We start from the raw sequence: 18,484 nt of genomic DNA on the forward strand, positions 1-18,484 counted from the left end.
CCGGGGGTAAATTTTTGCCAGGCTGGACAGGAACAGTGGGTGTAGGTTGCAGCAATTAGTTGAGCCAGGAACAAGCTGTCTTACTTCTTTCTGTGGCCACCTGGTTACTTCTGGTTACTTCAGACTTTCTGGCTCCTGGAGACCAACAAGAGGTGTATGTGCAAGTCACCAAGGCTAAAATGGCCGGACTTGGTTGGAGTTGGAGGCCTAACACCAGGTTGAAGCAATTCTCCTGCCGCAGCCTCCCAAGTAGCTGGGATTACAGGCATCCACCACTAAGCACAGCTGATTTTGTATATTTAGTAGAAATGGAGTTTCACCATGTTGACCAGGCTGGCTGAGGCAGGGAGAATTGCATGAACCTGGGAGGTGGAGGTCACAGTGACCCAAGACAGTGCCATTGCACTCAAGCCTGGGAGACAGTGAGACTCCATCTCAAAAAAAAAATTTATACAATGTACTGTTCTTCACAATTTGCATGTAAATCTATTTCCAATAGCCTCAATTACATGTTGTAATTGTAACTCCTAGCAATTTTTTTTTTTTTTAGACGGAGTTTCGCTCTGGTTACCCAGGCTGGAGTGCGATGGCGAGATCTCGGCTCACCACAACCTCTGCCTCCAGGGTTCAGGCAATTCTCCTGCCTCAGCCTCCCAAGTAGCTGGGATTATAGGCACGTGCCGCCATGCCCAGCTAATTTTTTGTATTTTTAGTAGAGATGGGGTTTCACCATGTTGACCAAGATGGTCTGGATCTATTGACCTCGTAATCCGCCCGCCTCAGCCTCCCAAAGTGCTGGGATTACAGGCATGAGCCACCGCACCTGGACCAGCAATTTTTAACTTTAATGTAAAAACTGGTAAGTTGTTTTAATTATGTAAAGGGTTCAGCCAAGGTTTGACTCCTTACAGTGTAATTAAGTATGTGGTTAATTCCATATGTCCCCACTGTAAGGTCTTTTAGGCTAACTGGCTGCATCATAAGTTGACCCATGGTGACCCCAGTGACCCACACGTCCACCTCTAGATGGCCTCTTGGAACTAGTCTTTTAGACTGGAATAACTGGGAAACCACAAAAGGAGATAGAATGATCAACCGCTGTGGTGCCTAATTAACTTGAGATATTCTCTTTATTTTATTTTATTTTATTTTTTATTATTTTATTTTATTTTATTTTATTTTTGAGACGGAGTTTCGCTCTTGTTACCCAGGCTGGAGTGCAATGGCGCCATCTCGGCTCACCGCAACCTCCGCCTCCTGGGCTCAGGCAATTCTCCTGCCTCAGCCTCCTGAGTAGCTGGGATTACAGGCACGCACCACCATGCCCAGCTAATTTTTTTGGATTTTTAGTAGAGACGGGGTTTCACCATGTTGACCAAGATGGTCTCGATCTCTTGACCTCGTGATCCACCCGCCTCGGCCTCCCAAAGTGCTGGGATTACAGGCTTGAGCCACCGTGCCCGGCCTATTTTATTTTATTTTTATTTATTTATTTATTTATTTTTTTGAGACGGAGTTTTGCTCTTGTTACCCAGGCTGGAGTGCAATGGCGCGATCTCGGCTCACCGAAACCTCCACCTCCTGGGTTTCAGGCAATTCTCCTGCCTCAGCCTCCTGAGTAGCTGGGATTACAGGCACATGCCACCATGCCCAGCTAATTTTTTGTATTTTTAGTAGAGATGGGGTTTTACTATGTTCACCAGGATGATCTCGATCTCTTGAGCTCGTGATCCACCCACCTCGGCCTCCCAAAGTGCTGGGATTACAGGCATGAGCCATCGTGCCAAGCCCATTTTTCCATCAGTTCTTATCAGTAGTTCACTTCTGTTCCCCTGGTCCCCTGCTCCAACCTTACGCATCTCAGTCAACTGCTTCAGTCACCTGCCCCAGTCACCTGCCCCAGTCACCTGCTCTGGTCGCCTGCTCTGGTCACCTACTTTGACCTAGGTCACCCCTGGCTACCTCCTCTGACCTGTCTTGTAATTGTCCTTCCCTCCAAACTACCCACCGTACCACTCCGGCTCATACCCCTGCTCCCTATTCATGTCCCATGATGAGTTTCCTCATGCTTCAGCCATGCATGGACCAGCCAGCTTCTGAGATGTGGCTGGAACAAGGTTTGTTGTCCTTCTTTCTCTCTCTCTCTCTTTTTTTTTTTTTTTTTTTTTAACGATGGGGTTTCACCATGTTGGTCAGGCTGGTCTTGAACTCCTGACCTCAGGTGATCCACCCACCTTGGCCTCCAAAGTGCTTGGATTACACGCATAAGCCACCACACCTGGCCTGATGTCCTTCTCAAGGTGATTCTGCAGTTGTTGTCTGGGTCTGATCTAGTTTCCCAAGTTTTGGATGCTGCAGACTTTACATGGCTGTGGTGGATCCAGGCTGGCATTCTCTCTTCCTATGGATTTGGGAATGGTCAGGATCACAGTCTGGGGTCCCTTCTACCATGGCTTCAGAGGGACTACATTCCGGTCCTTTATCTACATATGATCACCTGTAGAGTTAGAAAGGCATACCGGAAATCAGTATAAATGTTCGCAACTTTATCTTCACTCAGTTTTAGGGCTCTGGTCAGACCAATAAGTTTAGCCTTCTGAGCCAACGTACCCTGAGGCAGTGGCTTGGCCTGGATTACAGTGTCCAGAGTTACTACTGCATAACCTGCACACCTTTCTCCTTGTGGATTAACAAAACTGCTTCCATCCACATACAACTCCCAGTCTACTACCATCCGTGGTTGATCCCGAAGATTGGGCCTCCTGGAATAAACTAAGTTCAGTGCTTCAACACAGTTGTGTTCAACCAGGCCTTCTGACACCAGAAGCAAAGTGGCAGGATTTAAGGTGTTGTAGACCTCAATGGTGATGTGGGGATTTTCACATAGCAGGCTCTGGTATTTGGTTAACCTAGCATTTGTCAACCAAAGATGACCTTTGGTATTCATTAGAGTTACTACCGCGTGGGGTGCTTTGATATTTAAGTTTTGCTGCAGAGTTAGCTTAACAACCTCTTGTGTTAACAGAGCAATTGCTGCCAGGGCCCTTAAACATGAGGGCCATCCCTTGGAAACTCTGTCCAGATGCTTGAAGATAAGCTACAGGCCTGGGCCAAGGTCGAACTCCAACTGCCATGTTTTCTCTTTCTGACACATACAATGTGAAGGAATTTGTTAAATTAGGTGACTCCAAAGCCAGGGCTGACATAAGTTTCGCTTTTAATTCTTGAAAGGCCTACCGCTTCTGAGATCCCCATTCAAAGGGTTCCTTGTCTACCACCTTAGTAACTTCATATAGGGGTTTGGCTAGTACTGCAAAGTTTGGAATCCACAATCTACAGAACCCACGGCTCCCAGGAACTCCCTCACCTGCCTTCCACCTCACAAGTCTGAAGCAAACAGAAAGACTGTTTCTCTGACACCCCAGTAGCTCCAACAATATTGGTTGTTTCCTTTGATAGGAGGGCTACAGGGATGGTTACCTCCAAATATTCAGCACCTGTGTCGACGAGGAAGTCAGTGTCTTTTCCCCACTGTCATCCTGACCGTGGGTTCTCGGGGGCAATTGAGCCCAGTCCCCTTCAGTCCGGTGGCCCTTCCATTAGACTGAACAGAGTTCCTTCACTTTCATCTGAAGGCTTGGGCTTAAGATCTCCCTGTTTTCCTGTCAACTGGGGGCACCTGTCCTTCCCATGTCTCACTTCCTTACAGTAAGCACACTGGTTACACTGCAGGTGCAGGCGATTAGACTGGATAGCCTTTCAGGTGCCCCCGTTTCCCTGCCATTTTAGGGGTGCTCCTCTAATAGCAGCAGCTATCAAGTTGGTGCTTCATCAAGCTTGATGCTCATTTTCTCTACAACTTTCTTTTTTTTTTTTTTTGAGACGGAGTTTCGCTCTTGTTACCCAGGCTGGAGTGCAATGGCGCGATCTCGGCTCACCGCAACCTCCGCCTCCTGGGTTCAGGCAATTCTCCTGCCTCAGCCTCCTGAGTAGCTGGGATTACAGGCACGTACCACCATGCCCAGCTAATTTTTTTGTATTTTTAGTAGAGACAGGGTTTCACCATGTTGACCAGGATGGTCTCGATCTCTTGACCTCGTGATCCACCCGCCTCAGCCTCCCAGAGTGCTGGGATTACAGGCTTGAGCCACCGAGCCCAGCCTCTCTACAACTTTCTTTATGGCTTTCCACGTCTCTCTTCACAAATACCTGATTAGCTATTTCCAATAACTGTGAAGTTTTTTTTTTTTTTTTTTTTTTTTTGAGATGGAGTTTCGCTCTTCTTACCCAGGCTGGAGTGCAATGGCGCGATCTTGGCTCACCGCAACCTCCGCCTCCTGGGTTCAGGCAATTCTCTTGCCTCAGCCTCCTGAGTAGCTCGGATTACAGGCATGTGCCACCATGCCCAGCTACTTTTTTGTATTTTTAGTAGAGACGGGGTTTCACCGTATTGATCAGGATGGTCTCGATCTCTTGACCTCGTGATCCACCCGCCTCGGTCTCCCAAAGTGCTGGGATTACAGGCTTGAGCCACCGTGCCCGGCCAACTGTGAAGTATTCATGCCTGCAAATCCTGCTGCTTCTGTAGCTTTCTCCTAATGTCTTCTGCACACTGACTGACTAATGTCATGTTTACCATGCATTGGTTTTCAGGGCTCTCAGGACTGAAAGGAGTACACATGTGATAGGCTTCACATAGCCTTTCATAGAACTGTGCTGGGCTTTCCTCTTTCCCTTGAATAACCTCAGAAACTTTATTGATGTCTGTGGCTTTCTGGGCTCCCTTTTTCAATACTTCCAGTAAGGCCTTTTCTGTACCAGATTAGCCTTTGCATGCCCTCTGGGGTGTTTGGGGTCCACTGGGGTTCAGTCCCTGGCAGCTGGGCCTGACATACTCTTGGGGGTTCTGGTAATCTGCTGGAACATGCTCTTCCAACCCTTTTGGAAGCAGCTTGGAGTACTCTCCGCCTTTCATCAGTGTTAAAAAGATACACAAGCAGCTGGTGGCAGTCAGCCCAAGTGGGGTTATGAGTCTGGACAATAGTTTGCAGTATGTCAATGAGAGCTTGTGGCATTGACCTTCAGTATAAGACAGGGTGTTATTTTTCCAGTTGATAAGATCAGCTGAGGTGAATGGCAGGTACGTGAAAACAAGTGTTTCCACCACGTGGCCGTCCTCATCTACCCCCATATACCTCTGCTCTCTTTTTTTTTTTTTTTTTTTTTTGAGATGGAGTTTCACTCTTGTTACCCAGGCTGGAGTGCAATGGCGCGATCTCGGCTCACCGCAACCTCCGCCTCCTGAGTTCAGGCAATTCTCCTGCCTCAGCCTCCTGAGTAGCTGGGATTACAGGCACGCGCCACCACGCCCAGCTAATGTTTTGTATTTTTAGTAGAGACGGGGTTTCACCTTGTTGACCAGGATGGTCTCGATCTCTCGACCTCGTGATCCACCCGCCTCGGCCTCCCAAAGTGCTGGGATTACAGGCTTGAGCCACCGCGCCCGGCTTACCTCTGCTCTCTTAAAGACATCTGCACGCTGCCTTGGGTCGCAGACAGGCTGCTGGAAGGGGAGTTCCTCCCAGGAGACAGGTGGCTATGGGAAGAGTCCCTCCACATTCTTTCTTGTCTACCCTGGGTGGTTTAGGGGTGTGCAATTCTAGCAGGGGCACTGAGGTTTCAGGCCCAGGAGAAGGACTCCTTCCTCCTGATAAGGGGAAGTATCATCAGCAAAGACTCTTCTGCCATTGGATCTGTCAGGACCTTAGGAGTCTGCACCCCTTGGCGGGTGGAGTGGGGTTTTTCCCTAGCTGCCTGCCCCTTTGCCATCAGTACAGTTGCTGCCTGTCCTTTTAGCCACTGTGGTGGGTTTAGAACTAGCTGCAGCCATGAGTCTATATATGGAAATTGATCAGGGTGTCCCGCTTGCATGTAACCTTATGCCATACTTTGGAGATAAGAGACCTGTCTAGGCTTTCCTCTGAGGGCTAATCCATCCCAAATGCTGGCCAGTCTACCTCACATAAGGTCCTCAGCTTTCCTGGTGTCATAGTCACTCCATAATCCCTGCTAAATCCCTTCTTGAAATTTTTCAGCATGATCCCCAGAGGAGTAGGCTTGCTATGAGTGTGACCCATGTTTTTTGCACAGAAAACAGTACTCACAGGCAGTAAAGAGAGTCTTACTCCACCCTCAGTTTCTCCTGCCCTGCATGGAACGACACACTCTCTTTCACTTACGCTTCAGGCCAGTAGGACAGTCTCCCTCTTGGGAGTGTTTCAGGCGCTGCTTGGCATTGCAGAGTTTGTTACTCACCCCACAATACCTAGATTGCAAGGGCATCTCCTTCTAGCTGCATGTGGATCACCTCTTATCCCACCCAGCCCCACAATTCACTCGAAGCTTACAGTCCCCTCTAACAGACCTGCTGCTCCCACATTTCATGGCTGGCGAGTCCAGTTGGATCCCTCCAGTACTCACGTAGTCATACACCTCCCGCCACCCAAACTGAAGCCAAAAGCAAGACTTACAAGGTTAGTTAGAGAGAGAGACCCGAGTTCAGGCACATGTGGGTGACGAGGCCACACTTCCACCTAAAGAAGGTGGGCAAGTTTCCCAGGACCGGTCCTACCGTGTTTCTGACATCCAGACTTGAGGCACCTGTTCCTTCTCGGTGTTCAGCCACTGGGTGGATCTGCTGCAGGGGCCTACCCTGCTTTGCTCTGGCAAGGTGTTTCACCAGGGCCAATGCCTACCCGGGAGCGCTTTCAGGACTCGTGTCGCCCAAGTGGGCTGGAATCCCCCGCAGGGATGCTCCACAGGGCAAGGGAAAACTGCCTGGGAGTCTGTCCTGGAGTACGTAAGCACTAGGTGGAATCGGTAAAGGGGAGGGTGGCAGAAGATGGGATGAAAGAAGTAGGGTGTAGGGAGAGTAGATTCTGTAGAAACCTGCGAAGCTCCTTCCTTAAGACTTTTGTTTTATTTTGCATGACTTGGGAAGCTACTGGAGGGTTGGGGGCAGAGGAGTGACTTAATCAATTTAAAATGGTGACCTAGGCTGGGTATGATGCTCTCCAGTGGCTGCACCACTGCACTCCAGCCTGAGTGACAGAGCAACACTGTTTCAAAAACTACTTAAATTTAAAATAAATAAATAAATGATCACTCTAGCTGCTGTGTTGAGAATACATTTTAATGCAACAAAGGCATAAGTTGGGAAACCAGATAGAAGAATATTATAAAAATCCAGGCCGGGCTCAGTGGTTCATGCCAGTAATCCCAGCACTTTGGGAGGCCAAGGTGGCTGGATCACCTGAGGTTGGGAGTTCGAGACCAGCCTGACCAACATGGCGAAACACCATCTCTACTAAAAATACAAAATTAAGGCCGGGCGCGGTGGCTCACGCCTGTAATCCCAGCACTTTGGGAAGCCGAGGCAGGTGGATCATGAGGTCAAGAGATCGAGACCAACCTGGTCAACATGGTGAAACCCCGTCTCTACTAAAAATACAAAAAATTAGCTGGGCATGGTGGCGCGTGCCTATAATCCCAGCTACTCAGGAGGCTGAGGCAGGAGAATTGTCTGAACCCAGGAGGTGGAGGTTGCGGTGAGCCGAGATCGCGCCACTGCACTCCAGCCTGGGTAACGAGCAAAACTCCATCTAACAAAACAAAACAAAACAAAACAGAGACAAAATTAGCCAGGTGTGGTGGTGCGTGCCTGTAATCCCAGCTACTCGGGAGGCTGAGGCAGGAGAATTGCTTGAGCCTGGGAGCCGGAGGTTGCAGTAACCCTAGATTGTGCCACTGCACACCAGCCAGGGCAACAAGAGTAAAACTCTGTCTCCAAAAAAAAAAAAAAAAAAGGGTGGGAGGGTTAAAGGAGAGGAATACTGTAAAAATCCAAAGCTTGGTGGCAGTAGTGGAACAGGTAAGACAGAGACAATCTGTGCATATATTTTAAAGGTAGAGCCAGCAGGCTCTCCTAGCAGATAGGTTATGGGATATGAGAAAACAGGCCAGGAGCAGTGGCTCACACCTGTAATCCCAGCACTTTAGCAGGCCAAGGCAGGCAAATTGCTTGAGCCCAGGAGTCTGAGACCAGCCTGGGCAACATGGAGAAACCCCATCTCTACAAAAAATAAAAAATTAGCCTGGCACAGTGGCTATGTCTATAGTCCCAGCTACTTGGGAGGCCGAAGTGGGAAGATGTCTTGATTCCAGGAGGTTGAGGCTGCAGTGAGCCATGGTCATGGCACTGCACTCCAGCCTGGGGGACAGAATGAGACCTTGCCTCAAAACAAAAAAAAAAAACAAAAAAAAAGATTTTCAAGGTTTTTGGCATAAGCAACAGAAAGGAAAGAGTTGCCATATTCTGAAATGGGGAAGATTAGCAGGCAAAGCAGGTTTAGGGAAGGATATCAGTTTGTTTTTGGACATCATAAGATCTCCTAGATAAGGTAGATAATGTTGACTAAACAGTTGTTTATTTAATTCACACAGCAGCCGTGACAGGAAATATCCTCTCCATAGGGCATACACCGAGAAAATGACTTAGTAACTTTACTTCATCCTCTTCATTTACATAGGGTGTACCCCAAGTAGAGGGGTACTTTAAACTCCTGAAAATTTAAACCCTACTTTAAACTCCTGAAAATTCTGTAATGGGCCCTTTGGGCCCCTATGCTTGAGTGCTCCCACACTGTGGAGTGTACTTTCATTTTCAATGAATCTCTTCATTCCTTCCTTGCTTTGTGTGTGCCTTTGTCCAAGTCTTTGCTCAAGATGCCAAGAACCTGGACACCCTCCATCATTAACATATTTTGGTGAGCCAGCCAGGAGGAAGAGGTAAGCCCGGAGTTTGGGATTAATTTTTCTCTCTTTCCTTCCTGCTTTATACAGGGACACTCTTTCTTTTCCCTTCCAAGTTGGGACCCTTGATGGGCAGCACCTAAACATGGAGAAAACTGCAGGTTTCTGGCCGTGGCCAGTGAAACAGAGGTTTCCATGTGGAGAAGCCTGACTGCCACCACCCAATTTGCTTAAGGAACTGGGATCCATTTCATTTATTTCTTTTTCGGTCTTTCAGTGGCTGTTTGTAACTGCCATGACCCAAAAGGGAAAGGACATTTAAAAAAAAATCTTTTCTGGCCGGGCGTGGTGGCTCATGCCTGTAATCCCAGCACTTTGGGAGGCCGAGGTGGGTGGCTCATGAGGTCAATAGATCGAGACCATCCTAGTCAACATGGTGAAACCTCATCTCTACTAAAAATACAAAAAATCAGCTGGGCATGGTGACACGTGCCTGTAATCCCAGCTACTCAGGAGGCTGAGGCAGGAGAATTGCCTGAACCCAGGAGGCGGAGGTTGCAGCGAGCCGAGATCGTGCCATTGCACTCCAGCCTGGGTTACAAGAGCGAAACTCCCTCTCAAAAAAAAAAAAAAAAAAAAAAAAAATCTTTTCCACGTGTGGTCCCTGGTCCCTATGTGTGGTGCAGCTTAGAGCAAACTTGCAGTTGTTTCAGGGAACTGAAACCTTCTTGCTTATGCTAAATTTTGTTCCTCACTTGACTAAGGAACAAAAAGGCCCACCTGGCACCAGTTCTCATTACAGTTCATGGCCATATATATATATATATATATATATATATATATATATATTTTTTTTTTTTTTTTTTTTTTTTTTTTTTTTGAGACAGTTTCACTCTTCTTGTCCAGGCTGGAGTGCAATGCCACGATCTTGGCTCACTGAAACCTCCAACTCCCAGGTTCAAGCGATTCTCCTGCCTCAGCCTCCACAGTAGCTGGGATTACAGGCACCCACCACCATGTCCAGCTAACTTTGTATATTTAGTAGAGACAGGGTTTCTCCATGTTTGTCAGGTTGGTCTTGAATTCCTGACCTTAGGTGATTACCTGAGGTGATCTGCCTAAGGTGATCTGCCTGTCTCTGTCTCCTAAAGTGCTGGGATTACAGGTGGGAGCCACTGCGCCTGGCAGTTCATGGCTATTCTTTTTTTTTTTTTTTTTTTTTGAGGCGGAGTTTCGCTCTTGTTGCCCAGGCTGGAGTGCAATGGCGCGATCTCGGCTCACCGCAACCTCCGCCTCCTGGGTTCAGGCAATTCTCCTGCCTCAGCCTCCTGAGTAGCTGGGATTACAGGCACACGCCACCATGCCCAGCTAATTTTTTGTATTTTTAGTAGAGACGGGGTTTCACCATGTTGACCAGGATGATCTCGATCTCTTGAGCTCGTGATCCACCCACCTCGGCCTCCCAAAGTGCTGGGATTACAGGCTTGAGCCACCGTGCCCGGCCTTGTCTGGAATTGCTAAGCTATCTTTGTCGGGCTGCAGGAATTAATGGAGCACACCAGGGTAGGGCTGTTGAGCCTCCACAGGGTCGGATCGTGGGGTGTCCCTTGTGTTGTGCTAAGGTGCAGGATCCGAGAAGTAAAGAGACAGGACACTGAAGAACTGAAGAGCATCTGGACTTGGGGGGGCCACACCACCTGTGAGTGGAGATTGGCAAGGGCCCCAAATGCCCAGAAGCATCTGTATTCATTAGGTACAAGCAGAGGGCACAGTCGTGAGTGAGGTCATCATCTATAGGCTTAGTAATAGGGCATACATAATCACGTGAGTCACAAGCTAGGGGGCCACCCCATTATGTCACCTGGGCAGAGAGGTGGGCTGTGCGCAGTAGGGGGCTGTGCCGTTCGTCGTAGTAGAGGGTTGTGTACAGAAAAGGGGTCCACCCCCATTAGATCACCGAGGCAAGGAGGTGGGCTGTGTGCAACAGGTGTTGGTTGCAACACTTCTTATCTGGGGGCTGGAGACTTCAAAGGATTGCGAGCTGACAGACTTGTGCTCTTCTCTTTTTACATTTTTCTTTTGTATTTGTGCTCTTCTCTTAAGATATTTATGGGAGGATGATTTGAGCTGGCATAGAAGCGAGAAAAGACTGACAGAGTGTACAGCCGCTGTGACAGGTCACACCAGAAGAGTTCTTCTCTGTTATTTTCAAGATCTCAGGCCTGAGGCCTATTTTCCACAGGAACTGGATGCAAGGTACTACAACTCCTTTATCAGGAGGAGAGGCTCTTGCTCCAAGCCTGCCATACAGCATATGCCCTTTCAGACAGGGACGCCACCACCTGGGTCTTTGGTTCTTGTCCTGGTCTGGCTGTTTTCCCCTGTACTGCTTCTGTTCTGTGACTGCTCTAGGCATTCCTCCTACTCCAAACTTCTAAATGGTTATATGGAAGGATTATATAAATCAGCACTAAATGTCAGTATAGCTCTGACAACAATACCTATGTGATAATATAGAAAGATTATATGGGACTAAGTATGATTATATATATAAGCTAGATACAGTAAGCACTGAGTTATGCTTCAGGCACTAACTGTGCTTGGGGTCTGCACAGTTCTCCTTCCTTGGTGCCCCTGGGAGGGTGTTACCCACACACCAGCTTTTTATCCTTAAACCTAACTTTTTGGATTTTAGGCTTCCTGATACTTTAAGTGTGTTAAGTATACTCTGATATATAGAATTTGAGTTACAGTTATCTCTTTCTGCCTAATAGCTCTGAAATTTGGAAACTATTTGTGAAAATTCTTAATTCTTGGCAATGCGTTTATTTGCATACAGTTCAGTAGGGTCGCTAGGGCCATTTAGGGAGAAAGAACCCAGAACCCTGGCAAGCCAGCAAAAGGGTAAGAATTTCCTTTTTTTTCTTTCTTAAAAAAATTTTTTTTTGAGATGCATACTCGCTCTGTTACTCAGGCTGGAGTGCAGTGGCGTGATCTCAGCTTACTGCAACCTCTGCCTCCTAGGTTCAAGTGATTCTCCTGCCTCAGCCTCCCAAGGAGCTGGGACTGCAAGTGGACACCAATGAATCCAGCTAATTTTTGCATTTTTTGTAGAGATGAGGTTTCACCGTGTTGGCCAGGATGTTCTTCATCTTTTGACCTGTGATCCACCCACCTTGGCCTCCCAAAGTGCTGGGATTACAGGCATGAGCCACTGCGCTCAGTCATTTTTATTTATTTATTTTTATTTTTTGAGACAGCGTCTCGCTTTATCACTGAGGCTGATGTGCAATGGTTCACTGCACTCCTGGGTTCAAGCAACTCTCCTGGGTCAGCCTCTCAAGTAGCTGGGATTACAGGCACCCACAACAACACCACCTAATTTTTTTTTTTTTTTTTTTTTTTTTTTTTTTGAGATGGAGTTTCGCTCTTGTTACCCAGGCTGGAGTGCAATGGCGCGATCTCAGCTCACCGCAACCTCTGCCTCCTGGGCTCAGGCAATTCTCCTGCCTCAGCCTCCTAAGTAGCTGGGATAACAGGCACGTGCCACCACGCCCAGCTAGTTTTTTGTGTTTTTAGTAGAGATGGGGTTTCACCATGTTGACCAGGATGGTCTCTATCTCTTGACCTCGTGATCCACCCGCCTCGGCCTCCCAAAGTGCTGGGATTACAGGCTTGAGCCACCGCGCCCGGCCTAATTTTTTGTATTCTTATTCTTTTTACTTTTATTTTTAAAAAATCCTTATTATTTTTTTTTAAAGATGGGGTTTCACCATGATGGCCAGGATGGTCTTGAACTCCTGACCTCAGGTGATCCACGCACCTCGGCCTCCCAAAGTGCTAGGATTACAGGCATAAGCCACAGCGTCCGGCCAATTTTTTGTATTTTTAGTAGAGATTGGGTTTCGCCATGTTGGCCAGGCTGGTCTCGAACTCCTGACCTCAGGTGATCCACCCACCTCGGCCTCCCAAAGTGCTGGGATTCCAGATGTTAGCCACCATGCCCAACCTCATGTGTTAAGTTTTAAATTAATTGGTTTAAAAATAATAAGAGCTTAAATAAAATATTTTGTCAGAAAAGTGAAAAACATAATGCCTTTTATTTAGTTCATGTGACTTGGGTAATCATTGGGAAATAAAGATGGCTTTGGCCGGGCGCGGTGGCTCAAGCCTGTAATCCCAGCACTTTGGGAGGCTGAGGCGGGTGGATCACGAGGTCGAGAGATCGAGACCATCCTGGTCAACATGGTGAAACCCCATCTCTACTAAAAATACAAAAAATTAGCTGGGTATGGTGGCACGTGCCTGTAATCCCAGCTACTCAGGAGGCTGAGGCAGGAGAATTGCCTGAACCCAGGAGGCGGAGGTTGCGGTGAGCCGAGATCGCGCCATTGCACTCCAGCCTGGGTAACAAGAGCGAAACTCCGTCTCAAAAAAAAAAAAAAAAAAAAGATGGCTTTAAAGATTATTGATAAAATAACAAATGTTTTCAAAATGTAAACATGCGGTCAAAGTTATGTTTAAATATTAGGTTTGCTCAATGCTTTAAGGTCATAAACTGCTTCTTTGCCTTTTCAACATTGTTTACCTTGCCTGCTTTCCAGCTCAGTAAGACCTGAGCCAAGCAGAGTTGGCCACACCCCTAGCTATGCTGGAAATAGTCAAACAGTATCAGAAGATAACTTACCAGGTTTTACATTAAAGTTAAAATTGCTGAAATTCACACTCCAGCAGTGACAGGAAATATCCTCTCTATAGGGCATATACCCAGCAAATGACTTTGTAATTTTACTTCATCCTCTTCATTTACATAGGGTGTACCCCAGGTAGAGGGTATTTAGACTCCCAAAAATTCTGTAATGGGGTCTTTGAGCCCCTATGCTCGGGGCTCCCACACAGTGGAGTAAACTTTCACTTTCAATAAATCCCTTCCTTCCTTCCTTGCTTTGTTTGTGCGTTTTGTCCTATTCTTCCTTCTAGAAGCCAAGAATTGAACACCCTCCACAGGTTAACAAAAGCTTTTTTTTTTTTTTTTTTCAGATGGAGTTTCACTCTTGTTGCCCAGGCTGGAGTACAATGGTACAATTTCCGCTCACCGCAGCCTCTGCCTCTTGGGTTCAAGTGATTCTCCCGCTTCAGCCTCCTGAGTAGCTGGGATTACAGGCATGTGCCACCATGCCTGTCTAATTTTGTATTTTTAGTTGAGACAGGGTTTCTTCACGTTGGTCAGACTGGTCTCGAACTCCTGACCTCAGGTGATCTGCCCTCCTTGGTCTCCCAAAGTACTGGGATTACAGGGGTGAGCCCTCAGGCCAGGCCAACAAAAGCATATTGATTGGACTTGCAGTGAGAAAACTCAGTTTTGACTCTCAGGTTGGCCACTCATCAGCTGTTTAAAAACTGTGCTGTCTATTCAACCTTTCAGTTCTTCAGTCTCCCAGTGAGTAAAGTGGGAATGATACCTACAGCACAGGATTTTTTTCTTCTTGTAGTAAAGTGGATTAAATAAAAGAATACATATAGCCGGGCTCGGTGGATCAAGCCTGTAATCCCAGCACTTTGGGAGGCCGAGGCAGGTGGATCACGAGGTCAAGAGATCGAGACCATCCTGGTCAACATGGTGAAACCCCATCTCTACTAAAAATACAAAACATTAGCTGGGCATGGTGGCACGTGCCTGTAATCCCAGCTACTCAGGAGGCTGAGGCAGGAGAATTGTCTGAACCCAGGAGGCGGAGGTTGCGGTGAGCCGAGATCGCGCCATTGCACTCCAGCCTGGGTAACAAGAGCGAAACTCTGCCTAAAAAATAAGTAAATAAATAAAAAATAAAAGAATACATATAAAAGAAAAACATTTGGCAAAGTACTTAAAAATAATTTTAATATCCAAGTCCAATCCATTTATCAAAGACTTGCCTTGTGTTTTACATACATCATCCTATTTAATCCTGACATTAGCCGTGTGAGATAAAGCATTCTCATTCCATTTTACTGATGAGGAAGTCAAGCTTCAGGGACATCAAGAATCTTGCTCAAGGTTCTCCAGTAGATGGCTGAGCGGGCGTTCTAATTCAGGATTCAAACTCCAAGTCTCAGGTTCTTGAGAATTTTCCTTTTCTAAGGTATTATTTCTCTTAAATTAGCTAAAGTGTGCTAACTTGTGGCATTTCTTTCTTGGAGAAAGTTAGAAGGGTCTGTCAGGGTTTCTTTCTTGGAGCAGGTTATAGGGTCTTCTCAGGTACTTTCTAGGTAACAAAGCTAAGTACCTTTTTTGGTAGATAGTTGCCAATATTTTGGATTGCTTCTATATTTGATTTATCCAGCGACTCTAGGTGTTAGAACAGAGAGGACTGTTAAGTGCTATTGCCAGATTTTTAGCGGCAAAGTCTTTGAAAAATATATTTTAACGTATGAAAGCTTTAAAACGTATATACCTATGTAGAAATAATGAATTTATATATAGTATTCCCCAACTCCACAGAGCTGGGCCTGGGGGAATGTGCTGTCAAGCCTTGGGGTACGCGGCTGGGCGGTGGTAGGTCGGTCTAGGGGGCTGGGAAGGCGGGAGGAGGACGGTTGGCCCCGGGGCTCAGTGGTAGGGGGCCGGTGGGGCTGGGGGGCCTTCCGGGGGGTGGGGTCTGCGGCGGTCCGGCCCCTGCGTGCGCGCCGCCTCGCCCGGCGTTTCAAAAGCCCCGCGAGAGTAGTCTGAGCGTCCTGGCCGCCGCCCCTCCTGGCGGGACCCGGGCCCTGCTGGACGTGGGCTCTTTTCTCGACGCCTCGCCGGCGGCGGTCGCCATGGTTCATTTCTTGCACCCAGGGCACGCGCCCCGGAACATCGTCCCTCCCGACGCTCAGAAGGATGCCCTGGGCTGCTGCGTGGTACAGGTGAGCCCCGGGGTGCGGGCGGCGACGCGAACCTCGGCGCCACGTCCGACTGCGGCGAGCGCGGGGAGTCACGGGGGACGCAGCCGAGGCACTTGCTGGGGAGCGTGGCCCGTGGGCGGCTGCGGTCTAGAGGCCGAGCCCCTTCCAGGCGCGGGCGTCGCGGGGAGGTGCGCGGGGGTAGGCGGCCTGGCGCCCGGGGCGGGGGCAGAGCGCGTGGACCTTGCTCCCTGAGGCAGCGCGGCGGGAGCCGGGTCCCAGTGGCCCGGGCCAGCCTCCTCAGGATTCCTCGCCCCAGTGCGGGGGGCTGTGAGCCTAGACGTAGGTGCTGGTGAGCATGGCACTCGGCTCGGCCCGTAGTGGACGATGTTTTTGCGGTCATGAACCCCCAAGCCCCACACCTTGCCCGTTTCCCCTCGCTTGTTGCGGATGCGGCGCCCCGCGGAGGCGGTGACCCATTGGCCGCTACTAGCCGAGGCCTTTGGGCCCGGGGCCGGGCAAGTAGCTCAGCTGGGCTAGGGGAACCCGAAGACTGAGATTCTGTTTTGCGCGTCCGCCCCCTCTGCCTCCCCCTCCCCAGCCTTTGCCGACTGCCTGTTACACCTACTTAGCTCGGGGCAAAATGCAAACCAAAAGACTGTGAGTGGCGGGGCGCGGTGTCTTCGCCTGTAATCCCAGCATTTTGGGAGGCCGAGGCGGGCGGATCACTCGAGGTCAGGATTTTTTTTTCCCCTCCCCGCGAGGTCAGGACTTCAAGATCAGCTTGGCCAACAGGTGAAACCTCGAAACCCCGTCTCTATTAAAATACAAAAACTAGCGGGGCATGATGGCGGCTGCCTGCAATCCCAGCTGCTCGGGAGGCTGAGACGGGAGAATCGTTTCAGTTGGGAGTCGGAGGTTTCAGTGAGCCGAGACAGCGCCGCTGCACTCCAACCTGGGCGGCAGAGCAAGACTCGGTCTCAAAAAAAAAAAAAAAAAGTGTTTAGCGCCTACTGTGTGTTGCCTAGTGTCGCGTTTCTAAAGCAATCCGGTAATCTCTAGTGTTTTGTAGGCTTTGCTAGGCTCCATTTTACCGATGTTGGGAAGTTGGGAGCTCTGAAATTTAGCTGACTTGCTGGTGAACCTGAATTTGACCTCAGGGGTTCAGACCCCCGACCCCACTTTGGAAAAAACCCGCCAAGGGCCATCCTCTGGGAACTCGTGGGATTGAGTGGTCAAGGCTCAACCCAAAATTTATAGAGAGAAGGAAATGTTTTGATTAAGGTTGTGCTTTAGCTATTAACGCCTGGTTGGAAGACGTTTATGGCTTGCTATGATCTACCCTGTACTCTTTTGAACTCACTTAGGAAAGTTGTTATATAATTTGTGGATTTGTAATTAATGGAAAACTTGGATTTTTTACTTATGTACTAGCAGCATCTCAAGCACATTTTTTTGCTGCTTGGAATCCAAACACAAGATTTCTTTACAAAAATACACCCATTTTCTCTGTCTGCTTCTGTGGTTTATTATTATATTATTTTTGAGATGCAGTCTAGCTCTGTCGCCCCAGGTTGGAGTGCAGTGGCACGATCTTGGCCCACTGCAACTTCTGCCTCCCGAGTTCAAATGATTCTCCTGCCTCAGCCTCCTGAGTAGCTGGGATTACAGGTGTTTGCCACCACGCCCAGCGAATTTTTGTATTTTTTAGTAGAGAAGGGGTTTCACCATGTTGGTCAGGCTGGTCTCGAACTCCTGACCTCATGATCTGCCCACCTCGACCTCTTAAAGTGCTGGGATTACAGGTGTGAGCCTCTGGATTTTTTTCTTTATTCTGTGTTAATTTTTAATTTTTTCTTTATTCTGCATTTCTTTGATAGAGAATTTAATTTTTTAGTAATAGGCCGAGCACGGTGGCTCACACCTGTAATCCCAGCACTTTGGGAGGCCAAGGCAGGTGTGGATCACAAGGTCAGGAGTTCAAGACCAGTCTGGCCAACATAGTTGGCCATCTCTACTAAAAATACAAAAAATTAACCGGGTGTGGCGGTGTGTGCCTGTAATCCCAGCTACTCAGAATCGCGTGAACTTGGCAGAGGTTGCAGTGAGCTGAGATGGTGCCATTGCACTTCAGCTCTGGCGACAGACAATGCGAGAGTCTATCTCAAAAAAAAAAAAAAAAAAAAGGAATAAACCCCATCTGGTCGTGCTATACTATTCTGGTGTATTGCAGAATTCTGCTCATATTTTGCTGAATTTTTGTTTGTTTGTTTTTGAGACAGAGTTTTGCTCTTGTTTCCCAGGCTGGAGTGCAATGGGACCATCTCCACTCACCACAACCTCTGCTTTGCGAGTTTAAGCGATTCTTCTGCTTCATCCTCTCGAGTAGCTGGGATTACAGACATGTGCCACCACACCTGGCTACTTTTGTATTTTTAGTAGAGGCGGGGTTTCTTCATGTTGGTCAGGCTGGTCTCAAACTCCTGACCTCAGGTGATCAACCTGCCTCAACCTCCCAAAGTGCTGGGGTTACAGGCAGGAGCCACCACACCCCTGGCCTTTGCTGAGTAGTTTTTTAGTCCGTGTTTATAAGAAACATTGTTCTCCAGAAATCTTTTATCTGAATTTATTTCATTTTATTTTTATTTTTTGAGAGGGTCTTCCTCTGTTGCCCGGCTGGAGTGCAGTGGTGTGATCTTGCCTCACTGCAACTTCCACCTCCTGGGTTCAAGAGATTATCCTGCCTCAGCCTCCTGAGTAGCTGGGATTACAGACATGTGCTACCATGCCTGGCTAATTTATTTTTCTATTT

The 18,484-nt window shown here is 48.2% G+C and overlaps 1 protein-coding gene across 3 annotated transcripts in view; it reads left to right on the top strand.

Annotated features, from left to right (window-relative positions):
• Positions 1-41: 41 nt before the first annotated feature.
• The window catches only part of ZYG11A (zyg-11 family member A, cell cycle regulator), a 60,842-nt gene continuing 42,399 nt past the window's right edge, over positions 42-18,484 (top strand). For all 3 annotated transcript variants that reach the window (XM_074380838.1, XM_074380839.1, XM_074380840.1), the window contains exon 1: positions 42-859. The gene's annotated coding sequence lies outside the window, so the exon portion shown is untranslated. The remainder of the gene's footprint in view (positions 860-18,484) is intronic.

The sequence above is a fragment of the Saimiri boliviensis genome, chromosome 11 (genome assembly GCF_048565385.1).
Source record: "Saimiri boliviensis isolate mSaiBol1 chromosome 11, mSaiBol1.pri, whole genome shotgun sequence".
NCBI lineage: Eukaryota > Metazoa > Chordata > Mammalia > Primates > Cebidae > Saimiri > Saimiri boliviensis.